Source organism: Corvus hawaiiensis, chromosome 9 (assembly GCF_020740725.1).
Source record: "Corvus hawaiiensis isolate bCorHaw1 chromosome 9, bCorHaw1.pri.cur, whole genome shotgun sequence".
NCBI classification, from domain to species: domain Eukaryota; kingdom Metazoa; phylum Chordata; class Aves; order Passeriformes; family Corvidae; genus Corvus; species Corvus hawaiiensis.
In genome coordinates, this window is record NC_063221.1 from 18,383,068 (window position 1) to 18,393,608 (window position 10,541).

A 10,541-nucleotide genomic window follows, 5' to 3' on the forward strand; every position below is an offset into this window, starting at 1 on the left:
TTTGAGAAGAAATCACCAGCTTCATAGCAGAACAATAAACCTGGGACTGAGACCACACTGAACTATCAGAATAATACACTAAGGTGATTCTTCAGGCATAGCCTTCTGAGTTTTTATTCCTGAAATATTCTTATAAGCTCAGAGAGAGTGTGTGCAGCTGACTCCTCTTCTTATGAATATGCTCTTGATCTTCCAGATGACTCAGTGTGAGACAGCTACAGTAGTGGTCACCACTGTCTTGGAGGAACATGATCTGTACATAAAAAGCACAAATCTCTGCTTATGCTGACTTATCATAGTCAACCATGGATTTGTTCTTGGGACATATGATGTGTTAAGTCAGCAGATGAGCTACAACCAAAACATGTGGCATGACAACCCAGTATTCTGGTAGTAAAAATATGCTGCCATCCACTGGTCTTTTAATATACTGACTCTCTCCTATACTTCCCACTCCTATGTTTGCCAACAAGGGATTTCAGTTTCTGTATGGATGACTTATGTTATTTTAGCAGAATATTTTAACCTTGTTCCTCTCTCCAGCTTTAGGTGCTCTATACCATTCATCAGAGATTGTTTGCTTCATTTGGTATCTGTCAAATACTTCTCTTTGCTTTCCTCATTTCTTTCCTCTTCCTCCTTAACATGACAGCCAGTGGTTTTCTGACCTTCAGCCTCCCTTTTATTTCCATGTCTTCCTACTGCAAACCCAGTACTTCCCTACACAGACTTTGTCTTCCTACACCAGATCCTTCCCTGCTGCTCTTATTTGTCTTTCAGAAAAGCAAGGAACTCACTCTTGTATCAGATGACCTTCCCAGAGTGGAGGAGGATGACAGGCCAAAGAATTTCTCCCCCAGCATAACTGAGTCTTACACTGGAGTCCCAGTGCTCTTCCTGCAATTTCTGACCTTTCCCAGTACTGGTTCTCAAGTATTTCTATTAAGGAGACTGGAAATAAGCTTTTCTCTCAGTTTCCTCCTAGGTTCCTGATTTGCTGATTCCTATTCCACATACTAATCTGGCCTTGGATACTTATTCCCATATTTTTAAAGCATGCACAAGGTACATTCCTGTAATTCCCTATATATAGGGACATGTTGAGAGTCCTCCCTGATTCTGTTACTGGGCTGCTGAGCACTGATTCTACTCAAATCTGCAGCTTTTAGCAAAAGCTAATTACCTGCACTTCCTGACCTGTTGGCTGTGCTCTGTGCTGTTCTAAAGTGTGGAATTCATACTGTCCTGCCTTTTGTCTTTCTCATTCTGTCCTTCAGATGATACTCAGGTTCTTGGCTCTACAGACATGTGTTAGGAACATTTAATATTCTGGCATAAATGAGCTGGGCTTTGTGCTAAAAGAGGCAATTAGAGTGGGGAATAATTTCTTTTGGAAATTCTTAAGTTTCTATTTATTGGTGAGAGGTTTTTTTCTCCAGTCTGCAGCTGTGAAAATTCATAGAGCTCAAAAGGTTATTTTGGTTTGTGGCAATTAACCACACAGAATACAAGGTTGAAAGCTCCAGTTTAAAAAGGAAGTGATTCATTTTTACTTATAGCCATGATAAGCACCCAGTACTTCATGAAAGGCATTCACTCAGACTTATGTAAGAATTATTTAATCTTATATAATGCTCTTGTTGTGCCAAATCTTGAGAGTTAATGAAAGGACAAATAAAAGCAGCAAGCATGCATGACTGAGTTGGAACATGAACTGTCCATCTACTACTCCTATCTTTTAAGAAGGAAACAAAGCAGTCTTTTTGCAGTAGAGAGTATCTGTGCTTTTAAGAAATATATATATATATATAAAATATATATAAAATATATATTTTTAACATATATATGATACGTAGAGGAACTTGAAGCATAGTGTACAAGGTACTTGGAAGGGTTTCCTGGATACTTGCTTAGTCATAGATTCCTGTAATGTGAACCTGAATAATGTAATTGTAGCAAGCAAAAATCTGTTTCAGAGCTAAGGGGAACCTTCCAGCAGACATTAAAATCATGGGAAGAAAGCAAGTATTCCACTTTGTATTTGTTTTATTGTTTCAGCACACAGAACAAAAAGAGATCACCAACTTAATGAAAAGCACACACAATAAAAACTGTGTTCAGAAACCTGAGCACCTATTGAGAGCGTCTCTGGTTTTGAACTTGAGCTTTCAGAAGCAGAATATATCTTACGGTGTTCAGCCAGGGAAATTTAGACACTACTCACAAAAAAAGAAAGAAAAAACAAAAAAAAAAGCTTTAGGTGTTGTTCTACTTCATTAGCATGGATGCTGGATTGTAAGAGCTGCAGTAGAATTTCTCTCCATTCTACCTATAAAGGCAAGCAGGCTCAAATCTAATAAGATGGTTTTCAAGAGTGCCTTGCAAGGGACACTGTCATTTGCCAATTCTTGGAGTGTGTAAGGAAGGTCAGACAAAGCATTACATTTTCTTTGCTAGGGATGCTTTGGCCACTTAAAATAAATGGACTTTGAAATTTATCAAGTGTGCCTGAGAAGGGTCCATCAAATGCTAAAACACAGAGTATTTATATAAAAAGCAGCTAAAAAAAATTTCCTGAACTTGAGTGATTTTCCTTAAGCTATTAACTGTTAATGCCCAACATAATTACTTTGAAACAAATTTGCTGTGATGTCTAAGAGGAAGAGCCCAAGGGAGAAGATAGCCATGGGACACTGAAGAGCCAGCTTGCTGCTATGTTACTGAGCACTGTGGTTCAGAGCGCCAGCTTCATTCCCAAATGCACTGTTCTAAAAAGTCTAAGCAGGAGGTAGTGGAGAATATTCTCAGTAATTTTTCCCTTATCACTGGTCATGAAGATGGATAGAAGGCGGTGTATTATGAAATTACTCACCTAGTGAGCTCAGACAGGAACCAGACTACAGAATTGATCAGAGTATTCTGGTATTTATTGATTTAAACTGGAACCATGGCACCAGGTGAACACAGACTGTCTCAAAGAGCACCTGATTATCTGTTACGTTTTGAAATAGGCCTCCTTCCTCTTCAGGAATCCCCATCAGCTTTGTTGCTGTCCAAGAAATAAGGTATCTAACAACATGTTTCAGTTGCCCCTCGGACAGTGAAAACCTGGCATCGGCACGTGTGTCCACCAGTATGCAAGTTAAAGTGTCTGAATGCTGAGACATGGAAGAGTTCTCTCAGCACTTCCCACTACTCAGGCAATCATGATCAAAAGAGTTGACCATGACTTACTCTTGCATTGAGCCAGCACTTCTTTTGAGTCAGGCCATTTTGTCTGCTCTCTGGCTTTGCTGTCAAGCTGTCATGGCTTAACCCCAGCTGGCAGCTAAAGTACCACACAGCCCCCCGCTCACTCTCTTTCTACAGTGGGATGGGGAGGAGAATCAGGAAAGATACTGGGGGATGTTCTCTTGACAGTGATCTTCTGAGGTTGGATTTAACTAGATGAGTAGGTGCCTTTCTGACTCTCCCCTTAAAAATTCAAGTGAGATTTGTAGGACAGACTAATGCATTCCTCATCTTAAATACAGGCACAGTAAAATTTCCACTTTTTTCTGTTGCAGAATGTATGTAATTTCAAGGCAGGATGTCTGTCAAACCTATCTCTTGGCTACCGTTCCTGACTAGGTTGGAAATTCAGTGGGCAAACACAATGTTTGGTGCAGGAGGGTAAGCAGAGAGCAGGATCATTAGATAATATTTTTGCTTTGCCTTTTCCCCCTGCATTCAGTGACCTGGGTTCTCAGTGTTGCTTTATATTTTAGGCCACCTTACCCAGTTTTTGGAAAGCACTGACCTTTGAAAAGGGAAGGTCTTGATGACAGACACATCTTCAAGCAGCAGGTGTAGGTGGCTCATGGTGAAACACCTCAGAGCCTCTGTACTCAGTGCAGATGGGCTCCAACCTGTGGCGTTTCCAGTCAGATTGTGATTTCTAATACTAGCAGGTTGGTTTTTTCCCCTCCTTGGTCTGACAGCAGAGCTGTAATAAGGTGACAAACCACAGCTTCCCTCTATTCCCAGCAGTAAGGAAACACCCACATCCATGCTGCAGCAACCATGCTCAGCCAGGCGTGCCCCAACTGCAGCAGCTGTGTCTCCAGAGCGGAGTCCTGCTAATGCTTTATTAGATTATCTGTATCAGTCACAGAGTATCAAGTTTTATGACCTGTCACTTCTGAACTGCAGGGCCCCCCACGCCTCCCTGGGAGCCCGGCCAGGCTTTCCCCACACAGGACACTTGGCCTCCCTGTGGAGGGGCACTTCACGCAGCAAGACCCAAGGGCCACGGCCAAGTGCCGCCTTCGACCTTGCCAAAAGGTTTCTGAAGGGACTGTGACAGAAAAGATCCACACTGTGATTTTCTTGGTTGCATGGAGTAGTCGGACGTGTGTCACTGGCCATGGGACAGTCTCCCCATGACCCCCAGCTGAGCCTGGACCTCTGACCCCACAGCAGCAGCTCCCTCTGGAGCTGGTACTGGTTCCCTGTTCCTGTCACATCAGAGGCCACAGCCCACCAGAACAGCAAATGCAGAGAAACTAAACCAAAACAGAGCTTTTACTTCTTAATCCCGGTGGCAAAGATTTGGGTTTCACGAAGAAAAGCATGGCAGCTGTCACCAGCCCTCAAAACAGATTTGCCAGGCCAAGAAATAAGCCTTACAGATCATTTCTGCATCACTGGAACAAAAGGCAGATCCTGCCATCAGGCAGTGCACTTACTGCTGTCAAACAAACTGGGGGACATGTGACACCCACCCGAGGAGGGGTGTGTAGGTGTGAAGGGAGAGCACAGCTGTTCTCCACACGCCACTGCCCAGAGACCTTCTGGCTGCCTCGGTTCCTGCCTCAGCACCAACCACTGCAAAGAGGGACTGGGCTCTGCTGCAGCACAGGGTGGGAACCAGTTTCAGGATTGCACTGAAGTGTTTTCCTAAGGGGATCTGAGAGACATAATCATGTCAGAAAGCAGGTGTAAGAGTGAGCTTTTCTTACTTTATGTCTTTTAAATAAAAAAGGGTAAGTCTAAAGGGACACTGAGTTTGCTTGTCCTAAGTTCACACCTGTGCACAGCTCCAGCTCTATCCAGCTGTAGCCTCCCTGGCTCACCCTCTTCCTAGTCTGCTGACCGATTGTTCATGAAACGATTTCATTGCCATTTATCATTGTAATAGCTAGGGATTGCCAGAAATTATTTCTGTGTGAAACAGGGCCCTGGGCCTAATATGAGCAATGCTGCTGTTCACCATTCATGCAGGTACAAGCACTGGAAGGCCACAGAATTTAGTAATACTAGGAGCATTTGTTCCCCAATTTCTCACCTTTTCTGGGACTGTGCTCCAGCCAGGTTCTGCTCAGGGTGGGAACATGGTTGACAAGGACCAACCCTGCTCTTGGCAGAACTCTGCCAAGGCTGCCAGCTGCTGTTTATCACACACAGGCAGTGCAGGGGCTCTGCTCTTACAGGTTCTCTGAGCCTGTGTTTGGCTTTAAGTTAAGATACACATAGTCATATCTCATTTCCTTTTTACTGTAATTATTCATTTTAAATGTAAGGAATTCAACAAGGAATACCACTTACACACTGTAAATCTGTATTCAGTGAGAAATTTTACCCCAGTTTAATTTTGCATCTTGGTTACAAAATCAAAGAGACAGCATCAGTTCATCATCAGTTCACCCCATGTAAACCTGGAATAAAGAAAAGGGTCATGTGACCCCTGAAAATCACACATGTGTGACAGATACCATGTCTGCCCCACAGCAGCACCATTACAGACATCTTCCATGGGTTATTGTGATGGCAGTGTTGGTGTATAAACTCTGTATTGAAACAGCCCCTGAAAAACTCGGGATGAACTTCTGTGGCAAAGAGTTTTCACGTGATCTAAATTTCATCACCCAGGTAAGAACTGCTGTCATTAGCAGATAAATTCTACATGTAGAAAGGCATACATATGAATGGCCCTGCAGTGAAGTGTCTGAGTGACAAGTTCCCTATTACCAACCTCCTCTTGTTCAGGCACTGAGCAACACCTGGAAGTCTCACTCCAATGGACAAGGCTCCATGTGACATGGCAGCACAGTACAAAGATGCTGGCAATTTAAGTGGGTTTTTAGTGTGTCAATTGTGCTCTTTGTCTTTGAAGAGAAGGGAGGCTCTTTGCCTATGTGCAGAAAGCCAGTGTTTGTGAGAAAAGCAGAAGCTGAGATTTTGCTTAAAGCAGCATCATTTACTGACTTAAAAACTCAGGTAAAAACCTTCAGCCAAGCTCAGAAAGCTGTGAGACTTTCTGAAGAGTTTTCACTGCTTTGGTGCCACAGAGAGAGCTGGTGCTGAAAATCCAACATTATAGGGTAGCATGTTCCAGGTGCATTCCTAGGAAATATCTCCCACTTCCATTTCACAATAAAGGAATCTGGACCACATCCTCTTAAGAACACAATAACACGAACCAAAGCACTCTAAGCAAGGACAGCTGTGAGGTTCACATCAGAATCACGCTCCCACTGTGAATCAAAACACTAATGAAGGCAAACTCCCTTCCCAGCTCCACAGTGTCCAAGACTCCCTTCCCTGAGCACAGCCATTTGACAAAGAATCTTGCCTGATCCCTTCAGATATACATTTAAGGAAGGACACAGTTGTTCAGGATCCTACTGTGAGGCTTTAAAAAGTATATTTAGCACATTTGTTACTGATTATTTGCTGCAGGATTGATTGGATGACAAACAACTACAGTAATGACCATGGAGACAGACTCAGCACTTGGCAGCAGGACCAGAGTTGCTAAAATAACACTGTTCTGCACTTTTCTTTTCCCCAAATGGTTACTGCTGCAAGGCAGCTAGCATTTAATTCCACCTTACAAACATACATAATCTGGAGGTACAACCATCCCCCTCACATAGGCACATTCAAAAGCTCTGCTGGACTCAGACTGGTAATGCTGTCCCTTGCAAATGCAAAGAACAGAGACATCAGCGTTCTTTTAAACTAGAACAAATAAAGGTTGGATTCAAAATCAACAGGTTTCGCATAAGCTGAGAGCAGTTGGGTGGAGTACAGACACTAATGCCACTGCTCCAGTCCTCTGCAGCCAGAGAAGCAATAGGACTAGAAAAGGGGCTGTAGGGCCAGAAAGTGTCTGGCACTGTGCAGTCTGGGGAGAGCTGCTGTCAGTGCAAGTCTCATACACAGTGATCAAAGTCTCTGTGAGAATTAAATGAAGCTTCCTGCACACCTGCTCAATAGTCACTTGGCACCAAAACTTAAATAGCTCTCCAGCTACTCTACAATGCTTTAAAGACAGTAAGCTACCAATCTAGCCCATCACACCTATCCAAGAACTCACACACAACTAGCCTCCCCTAATCTCTAAACTTTAACAGTTTCCTTATTTATGCCAAGTTTTGCTGAACACTGTTTATCCTAAGGCATGTCTTTAAATTATATAACAAAAAAAAAGAGAGAAAAAAGATGTGTGGACTACACTTTCTAGCAGGATTAACATAATTGAAAAGCTTTAGGTCCTTTCCTTGTTAACAGTGATTTCTCCAAACCTCTCAGCATATTAGTGAACACATGCTACCTAATGGCCCCAGTTGGGATTGCAACTGGAACCACAGGGTTTCTGCTGCACACTGACAGCTGGAGTTTGCATTTTGGTTTTCTAATCAGTAATTTCCCACCATCCATAGCCCTACAACCTCTTACCTTCTTGCTCACAAATATTTGCAGGGTTTGAGCCTCTCTGGGAAGCTGGAGGAAGGAAGAATCTGCTCATTTAAGAAAAGGTCTCCTGTGGCACATATGGGGCAGGGAAACTTCGGCTGTAGTGGTGAGCAGTGCAGCAGCTCTGGGGAGGCAGGACTGGCCTTTCAGTCTTTCACAGCTGCAAAGTGGAGTTTGGGTCAGCTCAGGCAAGTGTGACTGGCAAAAGCCTTAGGGCAGCCATGGTAACTTCACCTGATGCACTACAGTCACTGTCTCCTGGTTTGGAGTGAAATACTCCTGCCTCCCTAAGTATCTTAATATTAAAATCTACAGATCTAAAAAATCTAGAAAGCTTTGAATTGACATGTAAAACAAAATCCATACTAGGCTGACACCAGCAGTGATTCTATTAGCACAGGGCAAAAATATGTCTGTTCTGATCCAGGTTGGACTCAGTCTACTTCTGTATTCCCTTAAGGGGCTGCCAGACTTTCTCACAACTGGTGCTGAACAAAACAACAGAGCAAAATTAAAGTTTGGGAAAATTATAAAGTAATACCAGGATCTCTTTTCATTCCAACAAGTGAGAAAGAATTCTTTTTAAAGTAATTTTTTTCTTCTTGCTTTTAATACAAAATGTGAGCAGAGCCCTTGAGAGATCATGGGCGAAGCAACCTTTACAGGAGGGTATGATTAAGGCACAAGCTATCAGGAAACAGTAGCTTCAATCACCAGATCACTAAGATGATGTGGATGAATCATCCCCATTTCTGTGCTGCACATTCTCCCAGGTAAACAGAGACAATGACACCTTTGTAAGGGAATTTTATGATCAGCAATATGGAGGCACTAAACTGAAAATAATGAACAGTTTCTCTGCACAGGGAACAGGATTGGAAACCCAGAAATTCTCCTAGATGCTCAGTATTCTCAATGGAGAAACATCAGTGCTTTTCCCATTGGATGGTGTGTAAAGGTTGATGTGAGGAAACACGAAATTAAGCCTCAGTGACATGTGCCCTTCCCTTTTCCAAAGACACATAAAACATAACTCCCCAAAATCTCCAAAAAGGGGATTTGAACATTTTCAAGACTTCTAACATACAAAACCTCCCTGTTTTTGTGAGACTCCCAATGTAAACAAGTATCACTGTTGAGCATATAAAATTAAAAGCAATTTGATTCAGAAGTAAAACTGGAAGATTTCTTGTTTCAAATGTTTCTCTGTTTGAAGAAACAATTTCCTCTCTCACTATTCCATTTCCAGCAGTACTTTTGCTTCTGTCTATAACTGTGTAAAGACATTTTAAAGCCTTAATTCATTTTGCAATTCCAAATAGCTTTCCTTAATTGCTCATGTCAAACATCAATTTCATGTTTTTAAAAAATTTATAAAACAATTCTGTGCTGTCAGGATGAAAAAGTTCAGATTATTAATTGCATGTAAACTCCCCATGCTAATGTATTTCCTGTCATTCACTTCTGGCAGGAAACTATTTTAAAGAGGCATAGCATTCATACAGTAGTTCAGTGTTTGCATTCATGGTACATTTTCTTGCTGTTCCCTCAGCTAAGGTACAGAATTCATCAAGTTACCCAGCTTGGAGGGGTTTCTCACCACCAGATGCCACACTGAATGCTCCATGTCACAGCTCAATGGTAAGGGCAGCACAGAAGACAACTGAGGCTGTCTGTCAGCTTGACTGATGTTGTTTGCATCTTCACCAAACACAAATTCGCATGGCCAAACTAAAAAGCTTGCAATGTACTGCCTTGTACTTCCATTAATAGCTGTGTGATTAATTGGTTACAGCCCATTATATTAGAACAAACACAGCTAGGAATTCTGCTTAAAGAGAATGAATCAGGATTGGGCTGCAGGCCGAGTTTAGCAAGGATTTTCAGCAATTCATAAATTCTTAAGGTGAATGAAATGGAAGAAAAAAACTAAAACAGTTTCAAGGAGGTCTGACATACAGGGATTCAACACCAGTCTCACAGGACTCCGTACTATGAGCCTAAATAAATACATATCTTTGGCAGTCCACGGAAAATAAGGCAGCCTAATTCTCCAGTGCTTGTTTAGACAGCACTTGCAGCCATAGTGCCAGAGAGGCAGTGACTAATTTCCCATCACAAACTCTCACAGGAGTTCTTGTTACACAAGATTCCAGAACTTCATTTATTTATGGCTCATGGGGCTTTGATAGCCCTATTCCCTTTGCCAGCAGTATTTATTTCAGATCAGATGACTACCTGACCCTCTGAAAGACCAGCTTTGAATTGGGATAGGGGAAGCCACAAACATAACTACTGATAAGGCATTTAAACACTAAATCCTTTTGCTCTAAGTCTAATATGGAGTTGCATGGTTAGGTGGAGACACTCCACAAATTCTGAAAGAGGGATTAAAACGTAGCATGTTGTGCCGCAGAATTTCACGCAGCTTCACTACTTTGCATTGACAATTTCACTCTACATCTTTGGGGAACTAAAAATCTGTTTCCTTTCATGCTCAAGTATTTTGTACTGCATACAAATGGGAACATTTATGCATGTTCATTCTAGGTGGAAGCATAAAAATTACTAACAGGACTTCTGCCAGAAATTTGAGTCAGAGAAGTAATATGATGTCTTCTGAATAAAGAACATTTGCTTCATAAGCCTTTCATATTTGTGGATTGTCATGAGTGCCTTTCGGTGTACAACACTGAAAGGGTGAATTCTTGGGCCTTCCAAAATGCAAGCAAGAAGAAGTGGTCTATTGCTGTTCCCCTACAAATTCACAGGACTGCAGTACCTGACTGAACCCTAGACCA